This window comes from Carcharhinus amblyrhynchos, chromosome 6, assembly GCF_965287045.1.
Source record: "Carcharhinus amblyrhynchos chromosome 6, sCarAmb.v2.hapA, whole genome shotgun sequence".
NCBI classification, from domain to species: Eukaryota; Metazoa; Chordata; class Chondrichthyes; order Carcharhiniformes; family Carcharhinidae; genus Carcharhinus; species Carcharhinus amblyrhynchos.
This window is the reverse complement of record NC_137329.1, coordinates 78,789,204-78,809,559: the sequence shown is the minus strand read 5'-3', so window position 1 is coordinate 78,809,559 and position 20,356 is coordinate 78,789,204. Positions and strand designations below refer to the sequence as shown.

Genomic DNA, 20,356 nt, shown 5'->3' with positions numbered 1-20,356 from the left:
GTCTAAGGGTTTACTGTCTGGTTTAGATGTGTCTCTGTCAGATATGATATATCAGATCATAGTGCTTGATGTACTAAATTTATTAAGTCAAAGGCAATGTGTTTTTGGGGAGAATTTTCCCTTTGCATCCGCCATGGGAATCGTCGTGAGTGAGGGGCAGACCATGGAAAGGTCTGTTGACTTCGGGTGGGATTTTTTGCTTTTGGAGCGAACGCAGCCAGAAAATCGTACCCTTTATATTGTTGTTAAATTCATTTTATGGGACGTGGGTGTCGCTAGCTAGGCCTGTCCTAGTTCCCCTTGAGAAGGTAGTGGTGAGCTGCCGCCTTGAATTACTGGAGTCCATGTGATGTATGTACACCCACAGTGCTGTTAGGGAGGGAGTTCTAGGATTTTGACCCAGCGACAGGTGAAGGAACAGCGATATATTTCCAAGTCATGCAAATACTTTTTAACTGGCCAGGTAAGGAGACAATTTGTGTTGACAAAATATATTACTTACACAAAAAGTAGTATTTAGCTACTGGTGTTGTGATTAAACAGTGATGAGAGGTGTTGTCACCAGGAAATCAATTGAGAGTAAATGAAAAGCAGTTTGATTCCACAGGGTTGACTTCTTGCTCAGCTGGGTTGCATGTGCAGGTGTAGTTTAGGTCATGTGGTTAAGTAATTAAGTTCGTGGGCTGTGCATGTGTTTTGGGTCCAATTCACCTGGTGCTCATTTCAAACCCTGGACCCAGGTGTGTGCAGGAAGGTTTAGATTCATATCTGGTCATTTCCCTGCAATTATGCTCTCTATGCCACTTAAACCTGGTTTTGAACGAGTGTTGTGTTTAAATGATAAATTTTCACATTCTTCCTAAAATTTTTAATAATGTATATTTTGTGACTAATTTTCAGGGGCATTTTCTTTCCATCACTGTTACTGAACAAGTAATGTTTAATAATTTTCCCAAACGTTGCTCTCCAGTTCCAATTCTCTTCCTGCACCTAGTGGTGCACTGATGTCTCTTTCCACAGCTAATAATTCCTGGAATAGGTTGCTAATATGTTGCCAGGCATATGTAGCTTAACGGGCGTCGTTCCCCATCCAGCATGGCTGACCAGAAGTCTCTCCCACTCTTACTGCCAGCCATTGGTGTGTTTGGAAGAATTTGCAGGTTAACCCTCAACCTGGTGGGCTGCGTTATGAACACACCTTCCTTGGCCATCAAGTCCTAGGGCGGGACTTGAACCTGCAACTTCTGGCTCAGAGGCAGGGCCACTACCCACTGGGTCACAAGACCTCCAAAGCCTTTTCTGATACTTGACTATTTTGTCGGAGCAACAGCAGATTACCACATGGTGTTATTTTTGCCGGAGCCAATGACAGTGCCCTTTGCCTGTCCTTCGGGACCTCTATTAACTGGCTGTCTTACACGACTGACAGTGACAGTGCTGCCATCTGTAGGGCTCACACTCAACAGTGCTGCTGCCCATCCTACAGGGCCCACAGTCACAATGCTGCTGTATGTCTAGCTGTGATTGTAAAACTCTGAGGTACACAGGGATCTAGGCGTCATGGTATATGAATCACCAAAATTAACATGTAAGTGCAGTAAATGATAAAGGAGGCAAATGGAAGGTTGTTATCTATTGCAAGGGGAATGGAATACAAAAGTAGGGATGTTTTATAAGGGTAGGCCTTGTGAGTCCACATGTGCATAGTTTCAGTCTGAGGAGAATGAGAGAAAACTTGATGAAATATATAAGATCCTGAAGGGACTTGATAGAGTAGATACTGTGAGGATATTTCCACTTGTGGGAGAGACTAAAACTATAAGGCATAGTGTAAGAATACGAGGTCTCCCTCTTTCAGTTGTATTTCTTTTCCTGAGGGTTGTTAGTATGTGGAATTCTCTTCCCAAGAAAGCAGCGGAGGCTGATTTATTGAAAATATTTTCAAGGCTGAGTCAACAGATTTTCGAGAGTTGAGGATTATGGGGGACAGATGGCCAAGTGGAATTGAGACCACAATCCGATCCGATTTTACTGAAGGACCGAATGACCTACACCTGCTCCCAAGTCTTGTTCCTATGACCTATGTTTATTCCAGTGTTCCGTAGTTCCTATGCTTGTCCTACAGGCCTGTAGTCACAGTGCTACTGTCTATCCTACAGGAACAGTGTTGATTTTCTGTCATGCGTGCGTACAGTGACAGAGAAAGATACTCCCATGAGGAACTGCACATTCTGGGCAGCCACCCAGACCGTTTAAGGATATACAGCTGTTGTAGTAAACTTCAAAACTCTCTCGGTTCGTCGCAATCACCAACCAAAATAATTGCTACAACTGATGAGCTGGAGGAAAATATACAAGTGTTATTAAAAACTAAAATTCAACATCAAATGGATCTGTAAATGTCAAGTGAAATCTCTAACTTACATTTCGGGTGCAAAATAAATAAAATGCATAGACAATTAAGATAAGATTTTTCATCAGAGTCATCACTAAATGTCAGTTAAAGGAACACTTTTGGTTCGGTTAGCTTTAATGCCTTTGTATGCTATAGTGGTATTGTCCCTGGATTGGCAATCTGGAGAAACAGGGGTAATCTTGAGGACCCAGGTTCGAATCCCACTGTCCCACATGTTGAAATTTGAATTTGTTAACAATCCGGAATTAATGATCACCATGAAACCATTGCTGATTGTTGTAAAATCCCATCTGGTTCACGTGTGTCCCATTAGGGAAGGAAATCTGTCATCCTTACCTGATGTGGCCTACATGTGAGCTCCAGAGCCACAGTAATGTGGTTGATTCTTAACGCCTCTCTGAAATGGCTGAGCAAGCCACTCAGTTAAAGGGCAATTAGGGATGGACAATAAATGCCAGCCTCGTCAGTGATGCCCACATCTCAGGAATGAATGTTTTAAAATGTCAATTTAGAAGCATTTCACCTGTGAATCTCTACATTCTCTGCAGATTGACCATGTTAGGGTGAAAAGAATTGGAAAGAAGGCTGCTCCTAATGGCGACCATTTCAGTTCAGATCAGCAACATTGCTGATTTTCAACGTGAGGAGATAAAACAGAAACATCCATCTGCATAACAATTCGGAAAGATCGCTTGGTGTTTTTCACGTTAACACAAGTCACAGGAAAGGATGCGATCCTTTCCAGACTGAGCATATTTAATAAATCATCTGCTTCAGCCATTGAGTGGCTGACCTGTTCTGACTAGGGTTGGCTGAGTTAGCCGATCTGACCTGCAGCAGTTCTGGGGTGCTGCAACTGGACTCTCAATCTATAGCTGGCAGTCCAGGTTCTCAAATGCGCTCTGTTAGAAATATTTATGGGTATCAGATGGTTTGAGTTATAAGGGGAGGTTGGATAGACTGGGAATTTTTTCCCTGGAACATAGGGGACTTTGGGGTAATCTTATAGAGGTCTACAAAATAATGAGGGAATAGGTAGTCAACATCTTTTCCCAAAGGTAGGGGACTCTAAAATTAGAGGGCATAGATTTAAGGTGAGAGGGGAGAGATACAATAGTGTCCAGAGGAGTTATTTTTTCACACACAGGATGGTGAGTGTCTGGAACGAGCTGCCAGAGGTAGTAATCAAGGCGGATACAATTCTGTCTTTTTAAAAGCATTTAGAAAATTACATGGGTAAGATTGGTATAGAGGTACGTAGAGCAAAAGCGGGCAATTGGGACTAGCTAAGTGATTTAAAAAAAAGGGCAACATGGACAAGTTGGGCTGAAAGGCCTGTTACCATGCTAGCAACCACTGTGACTCTATTTGCAGGCAATGTTAAATAGCAGTTTGCATTTATATAGTACCTTTCCTGGAGTAAAACATCCCAGTGCACATCACAAGCATTGTCAGATAAAATTTACCACCGAACCACATAAGAAGATATTGGTGTTGGTGGCCAAGTGCTTGGTTAAACTATGAGAAGGAGGTAGTGTCTTATGGAAAGATTTCCAGAGTTTAGAGTCTGGACAGCTGAAACTATGTTAGTCAATTGCTGGGTTCAGGAAATCCTAGATGGATGAAAGTGGAGTTCTCGAAGGGTATGGTGTTGGAGGAACTGATCGAGATCGTGATTCTAACACTCAATGCATTTAAATGAAATGAAGAAGATTGGTGGAAAGGAAAAGAAAAGAATCCTTATGTTGTGTCGCAATCACCATTGCAGATTTCTTTTCCATTTCTAATCACGCGACAGAGAATTCAATAGTTCCTTAAAAAAAAACTGCACAAAGAACAAAGAACAACACAGCACGGGAAACAGGCCCTTCGGCCCAACGAGCCCGCGCCGCCGTCCCATTGTCTCAGTGACCTATTCATGATTTTAGTCTACGCCTAATGTGCGAGGATCAGGGAGGTCCAATATAGGGACAATTTGTTACCCAATCAATCAGCCTAAAAGCACATCTTTGGGATGTGGGAGGAAACCAGAGTACCCGGAAGAAACCCAGGCAACCACGGGGAGAACGTACAAACTCCCACAGACACAGGCCCAAATCCATGTGTCCGCACAGCAACAGAGATAGTCTCTGAGCTGTCATGTTGCCCTCGAGATGGTCCAGTTTAAGCACACTAACGACATGAAGCAATAGGCAACTCCCGAAGCAACGTCCAAGAGCAGCCCACTACAACCTGCCGCATGCATGCCCCTTGCTGGTCAACAAGGTGGACTTAAATGCCTGTGGAGACAAAAAATTCATTATTAAACAGGCAAAGACTGTAACATCCCTGAGGCAAAAACTGCACTGCTGTTTTATTGTCTGAATAATGGGGCATTGTTTGAAATGTTAGGAAACAACAGCCAATAATAACCTGCAAAGTCCAAATGCCACTGAGGTCAACACAGACTGGGACAGATATGCTGGAACTCTCAGAGCTCAGAGACGGGTTGGAACAGTGTCAGTTGTAACAGCGTGAAAAAGTGGTGGCAGGCTTTTCTCTGTTCCAGCTCTGTCACCACCAGGAAAGCATGTCAACAAGCATGGAGATGTCTGGAAGATGAAAATAAACCACAAAACTTAAATATTTCTCTGGAGTGGCCTTCAAAAGAGAAACAAACAGCTCTCTTCGTAAAATTAACTTTTCCAACTGTTGCTGGGTTGGTGTTTCTCTTATCTTTCTCCTTTGATGTGAAGAATGAATAGTGTGTATGTTACTGGCTCATCTCAGTGCAGGATTCTCTAATGTAGACAAGTTCAGTTAACACTGCTTTATTTATTGTTTGTCAAGGTGTGCATCTTTGATGTACATCACTCCTTAGTTTACAGATAATACCTGGCTACTTTATTCTTTTCAGACGTTGGGCCCGATTTTACCTATTGGAGCCTAAGGGCCGGATCCGGTGTAATACAGATCTGAGCCCGGAATCCTCTTTGCAGCACACCCATACGCTTCTTGCCAGCTCTGATCTGATCCGTGCTGTGGGCAGGGATTAACATTGCCAGAACAATCGGAAGTCTGAACTGCGCACGTGCAGTTTGAAAAAAAAAATCTGAAACAGCGCACCTGGGCGTGAAAGAGAAAAACAGCAGAGAGAGCGATGGGGTGGGGAAGGATGAGCCGTGATCAGACTGCCCCCCACGCCCCGGAGAGACTCCCCTCAGAGGCAGGCACTCCCGTGATCTGACCCCCCTGGGAAGCGGGCCTCCCTTGGCAGAGCACACCCCCAATCTACCTTGATCTCTGCTGTCTCTCCACCATCCTTCCGACCTGCAGTCCTTTGAGTGCTTGCAGCACCTTCCTGGCCTTCCGCTGGTGTCTGACGAAGGAGGGAGACGGGCTCAGATGGATCTTTGGTTGGGGGAGGGGGGAAGGATGTTTCTTCTTTTCCGAGAATCTAGAACTAAGGGTTGCAGTTTAAAAATAATGGTTTAACCATTTAAGTTAGAGATGGGGAGAGTGTTTTTCTCTGAGAGTAATGCATCTCTGGAACACTCTTACTCAAAAAAACTAATGGAAGCAGACTCCTTGAATATTTTTAAGACAGAGCTAGGTAGATTCTTGATTAACGAGAGGATGAAAAATGATCAGGACTAGGCAGGAATGTGGGATTGAGGTTGCAATCAGATCAGCCATGATCTTATTGAATGGCGGAGCAGGCTCGAGAGTTTGAGTGGTCTACTCCTGCTCCTAATTCGTATGTTCGCATTCAAAACCTTAGTCAAACTAAAGCATCATTGGAAATTACCGACTGTATATTTTACATGGTGGTGATCGAGGCAGAGTTTGTGCACAATAAATGGTGCTTCTAATCATGTAGACACCAGAGCAGAAACATTTTCTCACTAAGTTGTTTAAGTATTTGGATGATGCAGATGTAACTACTTGGATTTTATGGTTGGCATTGATATGAATGGAACGTGTAGATTTCTTCAATTTACGTACTTCCAAAGTTCCATAATGACATGTCCAGTCTATCCCACTTCAGTGAATATCTTAAGTAATCAATTTTTGTTTTGAGATGCTAAAATGCATTAACCTGTTAAAATGCATTAGGGGTTGCTTTGTCAAGTGTGTAATAATAAGTAGGGTGGAACTTTCCCATCCTGCCCACAGCGGGGGGATGTAGACCATGCAAAGATCCTTTGTCCTGTGGTGGAATTTCCTGGTCTTGGGGCGAACATGGCCGGAAAATCCTACCCGTAATCTTTATATGATGTAATTTCGCATTGCATGCCCCTCAGTTCCAACAAATATAGATATTAATAAACACAACTAACTGCTAGAAATAAGCTTAATTGGTGTGAATGTTCAAGTCTCTAGGCACTTGAAGCCACCCTAAATAATGTGCTTTAGTTGTAAATACAATATAGCATTTTTACAAGTGGAGGTTTGGTATTACGGCATACACAATGAGGCCATTATCCCAGAGACTTCCCATTTCTCTCCAAACAGTGTCTGAAAATAACTTGAGCAAATTTGTGCTCCTGCTGGGGACCTCTGCTCATTGAAAGTAACTAGCAGGATTCAGGAGCAAAGGTTAGTAAGTTTGATATTCCCAATATTATTGCAGGCCTTCAGCATGTAAATTTTACCATCATGTAAAATTTTAAGAAAGAAGGTAAGCTGTGCTTGTGAATGATTATTATTCAAATGTGGGACAGTCAACTCAGTTGGGGTGCTTTTTGCAAATTTCACAATTGCATCCTGAAATAACTTAAGCATTTTCGAAGCATAGCTGTAATTGTGCCAAGTAGGATATGACTTTTGTTTTTTAAAGGAGTTCCATGTTTTGATGGTGTAGTCCCAGTTTGTGCAAGATGATAACCCAGTACCAATAGTGATAAAATGATGTGAGCAAGATTTTTTTCGCTGAGGGTGGTTGGAGTCGAGAACAAACTGCTTGAGAGGGTGGTGGAGGCAGGTTCGATAGAGGTATTCAACAAATACCTTCAGCCCTCCAAGCCTGCACCAATCATGCTGCCCGACTGAACTAAAACCCCAAAAGAAAATTGGATTGTCACGTTAAAAGAAAGAATGTGAAAAGTTATAGGGGTAAAGAAGGGAGTGGAATGAAGCAAATTGCTCTTTCAGGGAACCAGTGCAGACTTGATGGGCGACTGGCCTCTTTGTGTTTTGCAGAGATGCTATGGCCATTGTAGCTGTCTTTTAGTTCAAAAGAAAGTGATAAAAGATATTAATTTGAAACAATAATCTGACCCTTTTGTTTTAGTGAGTAGAGTCATCGAGTCACAGAGGTTTACAACATGGAAACAAGCCCTTCAGCTCAACTTGTCCATGCCGTCCTTTTTTTTAAACCCCTAAACTAATCCCAATTGCCCCCATTTGGCCCAAATCCCTCTACATACATCTTACCCATGTAACCGTCTAAATGCTTTTTAAAAGATAAAATTGTACCTGCCTCTACTACTACCTCTGGCAGCTTGTTCCAGATACTCACCACCCGCTGTGTGAAAAAAATTGCCCCTCTGGGCACTTTTGTATCTCTCCCCTCTCACCTTAAACTTATGCCTTCTAGTTTTAGATTCCCCTATTTTTGGGAAAAGATATTGACTATCTAGCTGATCTGTGTCCCTCTTTATTTTATAGACCTTTATAAGATCACCCCTCAGCCTCCTACACTTCAAAGAAAAAAGTCCCAGTCTATCCAGCCTCTCCTTATAATTTAAACCATCAAGTCCTGGTAGCATCATAGCAGATCTAATCTGCACTCTTTCTAGTGTAATAATATCCTTTCCAGAATAAGGTGACCAGAACTGCACACAGTATTCCAAATATGGCTTTACCAATTTCTTGTACAACTTCAAGATATGCCAACTCCTGTATTCAATGTTCTGACTGATGAAACCAAGCATGCTGAATGCCTTCTTCACCACTCTGTCCACCTGTGACTCCACTTTCAAGGAGCTATGAACATGTTCCCCTAGATCTCTTTGTTCTGTAGTTCTCCCCAATACCCTACCATTAACTGAGTAAGTCCTGCCCTGGTTCAATCTACCAAAATGCATCACCTCGCATTTGTCTAAATTAAACTCCATCTGCCATTCATCAGCCCATTGGCCCAATTGATTAAGATCCCGTTGCAATTGGACATAACTTTCTTCACTGTCCACCATGCCAGCAATCTTAGTGACATCTGCAAATTTACTAACCATGCTCCTAATACTCTCATCCAAATCATTAACATAAATGACAAATAACAGTGGACCTGGCACTGATCCCTGAGGCACATCACTGGTCACAGGCCTCCAGTTTGAAAAACAACCGTCTACAACCACCCTCTGGCTTCTGTCAAGAAGTCAATTTTGTGTCCATTTACATATCTCACCCTGGATCCTGTGAGATTTAACGTTATGTAACCTACATGCGATACCTTGTCAAAGGCCTTGCTAAAGTTTGAGTAATGTTAAAACAGTTTACAATCAAGAGATGTCTATTTTCAATCCAGTAAGAAATTCAGGAAAAATTATTTTACTCCTGGAGCAATGAAGATGTGGAATTTACTCTCATGGGGAATGGTTGAGGGAAATAGCATAGATGGATTAAAATTAAAGCTGGATCATGTAATATTAGGTAGAATATGCAGCTATTCAACCAGTGCTGGTGTTTATATTCCACATAATTTTTCTTCCATTCCATCTGTTTTATCTTCGCTTTTCAAAATATCTTGTTAGCAGTTTGTAATATCCATTATCTGAAATTGTCAGATCCAATCGTGTTTTTAGTTTCAGATAATTGATTTCCGGGTATTGCATTTAGGACTAGGCCTACTTATATGACAATAGCCTGAGCCTCAGCTAGCGATAGTTCAAAATAATAATACATCCAGTATACCTGGTTTGTGTTGAGTGAAGACAGACAACTAGACTTTCCATACTAAAGGTTGAGTACCGTTGGCAAGGTTTGTGTTGACTTGGGTTATGTCAGCTTGGACGTGGGACTTCCCGCACTAAAGGTCAGTGAGGTTCAAATAAAGTTCTTTTTTTTGGATGTGTTCAGTTTTCCTATTTATGGACAAAGGATCCTCAACTTGTATTCTCTTTTTCTCATGTATTCATCTGGTCGTTGAAGAGGAAAGGATGGGGTTAGATGGAGCAGAGTGGAAGAAATTTTAGTGTGGAGCAAGAATGCTGGGATGGAATTGAGATACCAAATAGCCTGCTTCTGTGCTGTAAGACTCCACACAACTCTGTGTAAAAACTATGTTTGAAACTGCACGCACTGCTATGTATGTTACTACTTCCTGAATATTTCAGTGAGCTACAACATATGGATATTACAAACACTAGTCCGATTGATATTTTGGCACATGATGCAACATTTCTATCGATGCCAAATATTCTGGACTTTATCCTAGTTGTGATGATTTTTGTGTGGCTAAGATCTTTGCCACCTCTTTAGATTCAGTACAACATCAGTTCCAACATCCAGAGCTCTCAGATGCTTTTCTCCTGTTAAATCTGGTCAGTAATAGATTGTGAAACACTTCACTAACTATTTTTGTTTTGTTTCAAGTCTCAGTTTCAGCCTTTCCCTTACCTTAAACTGATTTAAATGGTCATTGCTGTTTTGTGGATTAGTCTGTGCTGATATCTCGTAGCTCGGTATCTCATGGTCACTTGATCAAAAACTAGAACATTTCTCATTTGTCAATTGCCACGCCATCAATTTGATTCCAGCTTCAGTGAACTGGAAAAAAACAAAGCAACCCTAACTCCGCAGCTGGCAAAGAGCATCATTGCCTATCGAACTTATTTTACATTGGGTCACATATTGGTTGCATAATTGTATATTTCATTTCTGTGCTGTAGTCTATTAGTGTAATTACACTAGACATGGTTGCGTGCTTGGAGAGGCAGTGATCCAAGAAGGGGGAATGTGTGGTTGGGCAGGTGTACTGGGTGTCTGTCTTATCTTGGTGCAGGTGTGGTTAAGTTGGCTCCTTGTGCTTTCTGCTTTCTCCTGTAAAGGTGCTCTATATCCAAAATAACTTGGCAGACGCTTTCGAACACAAACGTAATCACTAGACTTTAGTCAATTGCAATTTTCACTTCAGTCACTGGCTGAAAGCTTTTTCACCTTCACGTGCAAGAGCCCAGATTTTCAAGTCACCCAGATACCAGTCTGAGCTGATGGCCGGTAGTTTACAATCTCGCTCGGAGGTTGATCATGCCCGAGGCTAACGGAGAATTCTGTACTGCGAGCTGCACCCATCCAGATTGCGGGACGGGTGTGGTGGTAAAATTCCGGCTGAGGTGGGTGATCCCTATGCTCCCACTTGGCTGACTGTGTTTAAGGAAAACAATATAAACTTGAGATCAGCTTATAACTTATATCATTATTTGGGACCAAGATAGAGTGCATGGGGGTCCTGGGATTTAAAGTAATTTGTAGAAGGATTAAACATTGGTAGGGGGTCTTGAATTCCTACTAGGAAGGGTTGTAGAGAGGCAAGGCATTTTGAAAAATACTTGGATATGTGTTTTGAAGTGTTTTAACCTTACAGGGCTACAGGCAAAGAGCTAGAAATTGGGATTAAGCTAGTTAGTCCTTTTTCAGCCATCATAGACATGATAGACCAAGTGGCATCTTTCTGTGCTGTGAGCTTCTTTTATATTGCCTATAAAATGTAAGATTTCCTATAGCGCAGTGGTTAGCACTGCTGCTTCACATCTCCAGGGACCTGAGTTCAATTCCCGGCTCGGGTCACTGTGTGTGTGGAGTTTGCACATTCTTCTTGTGTCTGCATGGGTTTCCTCTGGGTGCTCTGGTTTCCTCCCACAGTCCAAAGATGTGCAGATTAGGTTGATTGGCCGTGCTAAAGTTGGTCCTTAGTGTACTAGGATGCTTAGGTTAGAGGGATTAGCAGGTAAAATATGTAGGGATTTGCGGGGTAGGGCATGGGTGGGATTGTGGTTGGTGCAGACTCGATGGGCCGAAGGGCCTCTTTCTGCACTGTAGGGTTCTATGATTCCATGAATATTTTTCATTGTGCTTAGTAATCCTTGTTATGTTGAAACTGTGATAAAAGTAAAGCCCATCCAAGCTTCATACAGTAAAATCTAATTTTTTATTTTGAAAACATGGTGAGTTTGTAATGGAACCCTGTTAGCTGCTTTCTAACAAGACTCTTGGCTTTGTGTGGAGGAAGTGAAATAAATATACACACATTATTCTGAGAGGGATGTTTTAGATGTTGGGTACTATGTCTGCTTGTGATTAGAATTTAATTAGGTCAAGTTTGTTTGAGTACCTGAAATTGTTGAGATAATCGATGCAACTTGGGAATTAAACACAACGAATCATGATTGTTGCTGTTGGTAAGAACATGTCATGAAAGTTTCAAGGTGTTTTGTGCCAGGATTAGTTGCTGTCTTGGTCTTTGATTGTGAGACTAGTGAATGGGGTGCCAATCAAATGGGATTCTTTGTCCTGGATGGAGACCAAGTTCTTGCATGATTGTTCATGTTAAACACAACCAGGCAAGTGGAGAATATTCTATCACACTTCAATTGTATCTAATAAATGGTGGACAGGCTTTGAGGGAAGATCAGTTACTCTCTGCAGGATTACCAATCTCTGGCCTGCCTTGTAGCCAGAGCATTTATGTGACTGGTGCCATTCAATTCTGGTTAATGGTAACCCCTAGAATGTTGATAGTGGGGGATTCAGAGGGGGAAATATCATTGAATGTCAGGGGGCATTGGTTAGATTTTCTTTCACTGGAGTTGGCCATTGCCTGGCACCTGTGTTGCACAAATGTATTTGCCATTTAATAATCAAAGCTTGGAAATGAAACATGGACTACGCTGAACATTGTGCAGTCATCAGCAAACATTCCCACTTCGGACCCTATGATAGAATGAAGATCATTGATGAAGGCCCTGAAGATGTTTGAGCCCAGGATCTACACTGAGAAATTTCCATAGTGACGTCCCAACACTGAAATGAATGACCTCCAACAACCCTAAGCATCTTCCTTTGTGTTAGGTATGACTCCAACCAGTGGAGAATTTCCCCCTAATTCCCATTGACTTTAATTTTGCTTGATGTCACATTTGGTCAAATACGGCCTTGACATCAAAGGCAATAATTCTTGTTTTTGCAACGACTCGAGAATTATATTGTGCTATGTCAGCCATGGTCTAGGGGTCGTCTGGATTTGAAACATCAGCTCTTTTCTCTCCTTACAGATGCTGCCAGGCCTGCTGAGACTTTCTAGCATTTTCTCTTTTGGAGCCAAATGATTATCTTGCCTCTACCTTGAAGCTAAAGTGAGTAGGGCTAACCTCCCCTGTTCTGTGACAGCAAACTCACAAGCTGGAAAACAATCACATGTACACATCCTTTGCCCTTGCACTAATGATGGTCATTTCTACGCATGGAGAAAACATTGGCCACACAATGTAAACAGTTATAAATTGATACAAGTCACGCAACTTTCTTTATACCCTTTACTCAGTTACCAGCAACAACACAGCCACAGTCACAATAACCCCATCATCATAGCTATCAGGGAGAAATGTACTGAAATGTATAGAACTTAGTGTGTCAACTTTAAAACAGGTTACTTCTTAATGATTGTAAGATAAGCTAGGAATTCTGCAGCAGTACGAGTCTGAGGTGGAGGGGAAGAAATTGAAATGTTTTCTCCTTCTATTTAATTTTTAAGAAAAAACCATTTCCCATCATTTGTGACTTTCTTTTAAAAAAAACAAACAAAAAGTTCTTGATTCTGTTTCTTTGAATATAAACTTACTTGTCATTTAAACCTATTCCACTCCCTCACTACAGAGAGCTTGCTATGCTCCAGCACCCTTTATTAAAATTGCATTGACTCATTTAATTCATTCGTTTCTGCAAATGTTTCTTGTAACCCAAGGTTGGCTTTAAAGTTTGAACATAGCAGAATCATAGAACCCTACAGTGCAGAAAGAGGCCATTTGGCCCATCGAGTCTGCACCAACCACAATCCCACCCAGGCCCCACTCCCATAACCATACATATTTACCCGCTACTCCCTCTAATCTATGCACCTCAGGACACTAAGGGGCAATTTTAGTATGGTCAATCGACCTAACCCACACATCTTTGGACAAGAAGTTGTCATCTTCTTGGCTTCAACCAGTCTGTGATCCATATCAAAACACTTCACAGCTTTTTTCCACCATTGATTTTTTTTTAAGAAATTCATTAAAGCAGGGGCATAAAACTGTAGTCTAGTTAAGCATTAATTTTGAGATTTGTTCATTGTAATTTCATCCTTAAGTAAGACTGCACATGCTTCTGTCTGTGACCAAGTCCAAACTTCAACTGAAGCTGTTTTTGCAGTTTTGCCTAAATGCTCGTGTCGCTGGCTTTAAGACTGGCAGTAGTATTTTGAGCACCAGTGAAGGGTCATCCAGACTCAAAACGTTATTCTCTCCCCAAAAATGCTGTCAGACCTGCTGAGATTTTCCAGCATTTTCTGTTTTTGTTGTTGAGTAGCATTTACTTGATCTTTTCATTGAGTATAAAAATAAACTAGGTTATTTATTGTTACACGCTTACCCCGGACTAAACACAATGTCAGATATACTGGTTCTCTCACGCATACAAAGATTAGATACGGAAAAAGGTCATCCACTTTTGCAGATCACAGGTACCTCAGTCTTTGGTTTACAATCTCTCCTCTCCCCTGTGACAGGCCTTTAGTTTCTTGGATGGTTTTGATGCTTTAAAGTTGAAGGGAGAGGCTTGTCAAGTGAAGAGCTCACAGAATGTTGTGAGGTATCTTGTTGTCAAACAGCGGTGTGGCTGGTTCTCAGGTGTTCATTAAACTGGAACAGGTTTATGGGGGGGTGGGGGTTCTCTCAGTTTGGATCTCCCACTTTCAAGGTATTGCTGTTCATTACCGTGGCTGCTTTTTGACCAACTGATGACAGCTATCAGCTGGTTTCAAAGGCAGACAAAAACATGGCTGCACCTTGTGACTTTTTACAACTTCAGGTCCTTTTTCAAATGGCATTGTTTATGTTGAGGTTCTGTAATGGAGTTTGCAACACATGCACACACTTCTGATGCAAAATGTGCCTAATGTAGTGGAGGCGTTAGAGATGGAATTTCTCTAGAATCCTTCCCGGTCACTGATACACAGTCCAAGTCTCACTGCAGTACTAGAATATGGTGACGACAACTGTTCCGTACACTCACAAAATGCCAAGACTCGTGTACAACTTCTTGCTACTATATTAGAATCAAACAACTTGGAATTTGTGAGCTGAAGTCTGCATTAGGGTGAAAACATACAGTGTATTGTGGTCTTCCAATGGAAATGAAACCAATTAGATTAAGACTTGTTTATTCATTGAACATTCACTGATCTGTGCTAACACATTCCAATGTACAGTATGTAACACTTCAAGTACCGAGCTCCCTGCTTTTAGTTGTACGTCTTACCTTTTACAACATGTTCAAACTGTTTTTGAAACATTTCTAAAACTGAACAGTCTACCCTGTAATTTTACTGCTGTTGTTTGTGAGAATGAAGGGGTTTAACTGGATTCAACTGGGAAATGAAGGAGGTAATTTGCTTTGACAGCAAAGTGGATGCTCTTTGGGGAGATGAGCCTGTATCAGTTACATTTTTCCCCAGCTGACTTTTGTTAGGAAGGACAGTGAGCCTCAGCCTGCTGACAACTTTCAGTCATACCCAGTGAGTTTGGGGAACTGAGCTAGGAATTTAGCACTTATTCCACACTGTAGCTGATACATATCCAGGATGGACATGTTCAGACACCCACGAAGGTTAACTAGCAACAGTCACTGATTACCTTATTGGCTGGTTTTCTTCTCAGGGAATGGAAAGAAAAAGAATCATAGGATAGAAATGAGAATTGAATGCTCAGACTTGATTCTATGAAGGAATACGTGCCACGACTTACAGGCACAATGATGGCACAAAGTTGAACTTCTAAAGCCATTAACATTTCATGGGTGTGATGCTGGCACCTAGCTCCCATATTACTAATGCAAAAAGTTGCGTCCCTTGTCTTGCCAGCAACAGCCCAAAGGTCTGTTTTATGAGCGGGAAATGGACCGAGCTAGAAGGGGTGAGAGCAATGATTCCTGAGTTCACAAAGAAGGCTTTTTGTTGTTTTGGAAAACCTACTTTCCTTTGACTCCAACGGGGACTGTTCAAGTTTACTTTAACCTGCCAAGCCGTGCCCCCTGTGGTTTAATAAGTTTATTTTATTCATGGAGCATTGCTTGCAAGGCCAGCATTTATTACCCATTCCTAATTGCCCATGAGAAGGTATTGCTGAACTGACTTCCAGCTGAGTGACTTGTGTGGCCATTTCAGAGGCCATTTAGAAGCCAGCTGCATAGCTGTAGGCCTGGAATTGCACACAGACCAAAACCAGATAAAGACGGCAGGTTTCCTTCCAAAAAATTCAACAGTGAACCAGGTGGGTCCATCTGACAATCTGATACAGTTTATATTTTCATCTTGCAACTGATAGCATATTCAGAGATAACCACAACTATAAACAGAGTGTAATTATGCCAGGTAACATGTATTTCCAACTATTTCTCCACGGCATTGCTAGTTGCAGCAACACAAACCTGAAGCAGTGACTGTATAGGCTTGTGCACTGAGCATCATGAAGTGCTCCAATTTCTTCCTACAAGGAAGAAGTGTGCTTTTGCCATTGCTGACTGGATAGAGATCCGCAGATAAGCACTGTTTGGAATGTTACCCTTGTTTTAAAGTGAATCCATCTGCTATAAAACTGCCCGTGCAGGGATGTTTCCATTGCAATAGGGCAGGTAGCCAATATCAGAGAGCTGCTTCCAACAACAGCTCATTGTTGTTTCCATATCTTCACATTCTTCCTTTGAGGAATAGTGTGAAGTAGTGGAAAGATTCACAGGCTGACAAGCAATGTGATGGGCCTTGACACGAATACTCCTTCCGAGGACGATACCATCGTTACACTAGCTGGTAAGATTGTTAACACTAGATTGGGAGAGTTTTATAAACTTCCACAAACATGTGTTGGAAAGGGTGGCATGATGGTACAGTGGTTAGCACTACTGCCTCACAGTGCCAGGGAACCAGGTTCAATTCTGGCCTTGGGTGACTGTGGGCTTCCTCTGGGTGCTCTTGTTTTCTCCCACACTCCAAAGGTTGGGTGGATTGGCCATGCTGAATTGCCCCCTTACTGTCCAACGATGTAAGGGTTAGGTGGATTAGCCAATGTAAATGCACAGGTTGCAAGGATAGGATTGGGGAGCGGAGGGTGGGCCTGGATAAGATGTTCTTTCAGAGAATCGATGCAGACTCGATGGGCCAAATTGTCTGCTTCTGCACTGTAGCGATTCTATTCACAGGTTCACACCTACTGGACATGAATCAACTGAAGATTCAGAGCTGGAGCTTTGGTCTCCTCCGCTCACCAAGAATGTCTGGGATTCGAACTTGATGACATTTGAGTTGAGCAGAGCCAAAGCTGAATTCTCCAGCACACTGATTCACCTATCACTGCCTTCAACAACTCCAAAACCTGTCAGTATGTTGCACCATCTAGTCGAGAAATCAAAGAGCTGAAATTCCTGCATTTTGCTCCCAAGCAAGAGACTGGTGGGATGCAATAGAAAAGTGGCCTTCCATACCTTGCTCCCATCGTCTGCCTGCCACAACTTCTATGATATATCAATAAGGGGACCAAAACTCTTCCTGGGTTTCATTGAGGAAAATACCACATAGCTATTACATGATGGTCATGGATTGCTTAATTGAGCTAAGTATCGATGTCAGGAATCAAAGAATGTTTTTCACACAGCATGAATCAAACTAGGGAGGTGTTTTTTTCTTGGTCCATGCTAGCCTGCATTTAGGGATTTTACACATTCTTTTAATGTTTCCTTGCTCCAGTGGTAAACCTGCTCTCAGAAACAAACTTGTAATGTAAACAGCCTGGTGCCATTTATTTTAATTAGAAGTGAACAAAGAAAATTACAGCCTTCGGCCCTCCAAACCTACACCAACCATGCTCCCCGACTGAACTGAACCCACCTACCCTTCTAGGCATTGTATCCCTCTATTCCCATCCTAGTCATGCGTACTTGCGCAAGGATATTTTGGCCTTGGAGGGAGTGCAGAGGAGGTTTACTAGGCTGATACCGGAGTTGAGGGGGTTGAACTATGAGGAGAGGCTGAATAAACTAGGCTTGTACTCGTTAGAGTTTAGAAGAATGAGGGGAGATCTCATTGAGACATATAAGATGATGAAAGGGATGGATAGGGTAGAGGTGGAGAGGTTCTTCCCGCTCAGAAAGGACAGCAGGACTAGAGGGCACAGCCTCAAGATAAAGGGGTGGCGGTTTAGAACGGAGTTGAGGAGGAACTTCTTCACTCAAAGGGTGGTGAATCTCTGGAATTCTCTGCCCGTTGAAGTGGTGGAGGCTGCCTCGCTAAATATATTTAAGACGCGGGTAGATAGATTTTTGGTAGGCAAGGGGATTAAGGGTTATGGGGAGAGGGCGGGAAAGTGGAACTGAGCCACGACAGATCAGCCATGATCTTATTGAATGGCAGGGCAGTATCGAAGGGCTAGATGGCCTACTCCTGTTCCTATTTCTTATGTTCTTATGTTCTTATATTCATGTATTTGTCCAGACACTGGTTAAAACTTATTGTCATATCTGCTTCCACTACTTGCCCCGGCAATGAGTTCCAGGCACCCATCACCCTCTGTGTCTCGTACATCTCCTTTAAATCTTGCCCCTTGCACCTTAAACCTATACCCACTGTGGTTCAGTATGAAAGTAACTCAATGTATCCAATGGGAACTGGGCATTTAGTATTATTGGATCACAGTCATTTGAACTCTGAGACCTGGATTTGAATTGAGCACAGACTGAGGAGGCAGAACCTAAATTTCCTTATTGTAAACACCAACCCTTCAACCAAACATTAAGTAGAAGTTTTTATAAACTGTTTAACCCAGTGAAACCTTTTTCTAATCATTTCTAACCAGTGAAATAAATGTATATCAGAGAAGGATGTATAATGATGTCAGCAGGCAGAAACTTTGGGACGTATTCCAATTCCTAAATGTTGATGAATCCCTTCAGCTGGGAAGGGATTCTCCATGTCCATTCGCCAGTGATTTATGCTGCTATTTGAGCGTAGGGTGTACTGAGCTTTGTGCTTTGAAACAGCAAATTCACTGGTTTGTTTTCTACTGCACATGAAGAAGCCTTCAAATTTACACTCAAAAGAAATGACGCTGCAACTATTGTGATTAACTGTAAGGGTGGGTGATAGACATTCTTCAGTATTCTACATTCCAGGCCATTTTTGAGCACAGATCCATGGTCTGTGATCATTGCTATACTTTTGTAAAAGCAAAATATTGCACGTGCTGGAAATCTAAAATAAAATCAGAAAATACTCAACAAGTCTTACAGAATCTGTGCGGAAAGAAGCAAAACTGAGGTTGAGCCACATATGATGGTTCTGAAGAAAGAGCCAGATTCAACTGAAAGACTGTTTCTGTCTCCACTTATACTTTTGTGCTGGGATTGTTGGTATTTAACTGGATTGTCTTGAAGCTCTGACTCCTGTCTATACTTGAGTTGGGGCCACTGCAACTTTACTGGGGCAGTGGAGGGAAGCTCTGAGCTTAATACAAGGATATTTTGAGTTAATCACCAGGAATTTTGGTTCCTATATTTTAGGTTTTTCTGTGTTGCTGGCAATTCATCAGCATTTATACCTCTCTCTCTTTCTCTCTCTCAGACAAGTAGTGCACTACTTCCCTCTCTCTCTTTCTTCTTTCTGTCTCTCTTCCCTACAGGTGGTCAATGTGCTATTCTCTTTTCCTTTTGCTCCCAATGTCGGAGCATGCCTTGTTGCAGTAGAGCCTCAATTATTCCCCTTCTCATATTCAGTAGGTGATTCCCTACACTCTGGTGGATCGGCTGTCTGCAGTATTACTCATGATGATTGCCCATGGTGTATAAGGCAGAAGGAACCAATTGGCCTGTTGTGATAGCCCTACTCTCTCTGAAAAACCTCCTGTATCTTCCTCTACCTCAAATATTTATCTAGTTTTCTCTTACAGTATATACTGGCCTCTGTCTCTGGTCTTTGCTAATGTGTTGACTGTACATATTTATAAATATTATGCTGAATGACTAACTGTTACATTGCATTCAAAACCAAAATATATAGCATGGGTTTTCCAGCCCCATCCACCGTCAAGACCACCCAGTCCTGCTGAAAGTCAATGGACCTTTGGCTGGGCTGCTGACACTCCTGTGATGGGTCGCACCACGATCGGTCTAGAAAATCTCAGCCGTGGTATTTGCGGTTTGTGAGTTTGCATATGTGATGCCGCATTCTCATTAGGGCCCACTTCCTGTGAGTTGCATGTTTTGTCTATCCAAATGCAGAGTGTGCTTTGAGAGATACCTGCCCAGCAGCAAAATAATGTTGGAACAAATTCCAAGTTGCCGCAAAACTTTAGGATAAAGTTTGACTATGATAAGAAGATGATAAAGGCAGGACTGAGAAACTCCTTTTCAGCATACCAAAGCTTAAGCCTCTAGCACATTAATTCTCCCCAAATCACATCAAATTCCTTTTGAATAAACTCAATGATTATTACAAACTTACCATTCTTTAGAATACTGACTTCTTTCTTCACATTTGATACCTTGCATAACTTCTTTTTAATACATCATTGAAGTAATTCTCAGGTTAACCTCAGCCTTTCATATTCCATATCCTTAATATTTTATATCCTTCACTCAAGTTTGCCCTTTAATAGTTTCCTACATCATTGGAAATATTAACATTTCTGTAATTGTTTCTAACGTAATTTTGATTTG

General features: G+C 41.9%; 1 protein-coding gene across 1 annotated transcript in view; it reads left to right on the top strand.

Annotated features, from left to right (window-relative positions):
* Positions 1-20,356, top strand: part of LOC145344494 (A disintegrin and metalloproteinase with thrombospondin motifs 20) — a 388,246-nt gene that overhangs the window by 181,165 nt on the left and 186,725 nt on the right. The gene's annotated exons all lie outside the window — the stretch shown is intronic.